The sequence below is a fragment of the Branchiostoma floridae genome, chromosome 6 (assembly GCF_000003815.2).
Source record: "Branchiostoma floridae strain S238N-H82 chromosome 6, Bfl_VNyyK, whole genome shotgun sequence".
NCBI lineage: Eukaryota > Metazoa > Chordata > Leptocardii > Amphioxiformes > Branchiostomatidae > Branchiostoma > Branchiostoma floridae.
The window spans coordinates 14,731,569-14,733,552 of record NC_049984.1 but is presented as its reverse complement, the minus strand read 5'-3'; the positions used below and the strand labels follow the sequence as shown (position 1 = coordinate 14,733,552).

At 40.7% G+C, this 1,984-nt stretch overlaps 1 protein-coding gene across 1 annotated transcript in view; it reads left to right on the top strand.

The window, feature by feature from the left end:
* Nucleotides 1-1,984, top strand: part of LOC118418121 — a 7,533-nt gene that overhangs the window by 2,562 nt on the left and 2,987 nt on the right. The gene's annotated exons all lie outside the window — the stretch shown is intronic.

Here is a 1,984-nt window from a genome sequence, read left to right as displayed (position 1 = left end):
GTTTTTGCCGACAGAAACTCCGGATCGGGATTTATGCCAGCACAATCACGGATTCTACTGTTAGAAATCACGATCTGGTCCTTCAAAGTTTGCAAAAACTTTTATAATACTTCTAACTTGGTGTAGAGTGCTAGTTACTCATTGATAGTAAAGCAATATTCACAATTCGGATAAAGCGGAAAAATGGTTATTAGCCCCGTCTTGTTGGGCTTGTCTGGAACTAAATACTATATTAGACAGTTAGCAGGTTTAGTCATTGTTTTTATCTAGCTTTATATGTATATAAGGATGTGGATAACATAACAAGTACAAATTTGCCTCAAATTAGAAAGGGAACTATTTGACTGAAGCCTAATAAATTCACATATGTGTGTGTGTGTGTTGTATTTGCAATATGCAGGGATAAGAAGGCACACAGATGTGATCAATGTGATCACTACCGGTAGAGATCCCGATCGTAATTTCTGTCGACAGAAACTACGATCGGGATCTCTACCGCTAGGATCAGCGATTCTGCAAGTAGAGATCCCGATCGGAGTCTCTGCCGACAGAGATTACGATCGGGATCTCTACCGGTAGAATCGCCGATTCTACCAGATCTGAGTCTCTACCCTGACATATATATCAAATACGCTACACTGACATGTCCGATTCCTTAAAAAAACACTACAAGTTTTCATTGAGGAGTCTGACGCAATAGGGGAGAGTGCTGTTACTAAACCGGGACGTCCTACAATTGAAACTGGTGAAGCGGACATTATTTCTTAAAGTTCTGTGGTGGACATCCCCCTGCCGCAATGGGAGCCATGAACTGTGTCTGCTAGAGTTCACAAGAGATTGCGCATATCTAAGACATAGGATGTCCCTTCTAGCGTTCAGACGACTGAGACCTGTTATGCGCAGAGAAGACTCATAGATGACGTACTCTGTTCCCAGTTTTTTTTAACATATTTGTATCTCACCTGAGATGCAACAGATTTTTTTCATATTCGTCACACATATTCATGTGAACTTATTCAGCTTTTCTCGGAAATCCCAGTACGAGATGATGATTCGTTTCCAAGTAACTCTCAGTTAAAGTTTTTGAGTTTGACTTGCTATCGATATAGAATGTTGCCATTATGTATAACTCGTATGTTCTTTGTCAATGTATTCATCAAGGCGCACTGTGAAGGCTATTTGACAAGTGGAATATCAACATACGGATTTTTGCGAATTATACAGATCAGGGTTTTTAAACGTCGACAAATGACACCGATAAGCGCTACCTGCTGCAAAGATATCGCACGAGCTGAAAAATGTGGAAATATGAATCGCCTATACATGTATCTACAAGTAGATAGACAGAAGAGCAAAATCGCTTGGCGTATATATAGATCAGTATGTTAGCCTACCGTGGTGAAAATTTCATCGATAGACAGCGCTTTTTCCTCGTTTCTTAAAGTAAAACGCACTCCCGTCATGTGGGGTTCAAATTGGCCTAACTTGCCTATGTGGAACATATCGGTCGGGTGCGCCCTCACTTTGTGCGATACTGGAACGTCAGTGGTTTTCAAATCTCTCCTAGACAACGACGGATTTGTACCAAATTTGGTCGACATATCTATGAAAACTTACTAAGTCGCTGTATGAATTCTCATTTAATCATATAGATTGGTTATTGAGTTTTGAGCTGATGAAGTTTTGAAAATAAAAAGTGGACTTCATAGATAAACGTTCGGGTATACCGAGTGTAACCACTTGCAAAGGGAAGTGCTGATATCGCCGAACTACTTTAAGTTATATGGAAATTTGTGACTACTTCAGGATGGAAATCCCTAACCCGACATCATTTTGTAATGTCGAACTTTCCGGTAGCCTGGTATCCAGCCGTAATATAGTTCCCGAGTCTCTTCTGTCCTCTTCGTGAAGAGGACAGAAGAGACTCGGGAACTATATTACGGCTGGATACTAGGTTAACTTCCCGGGTATGTACTGTAGTGAG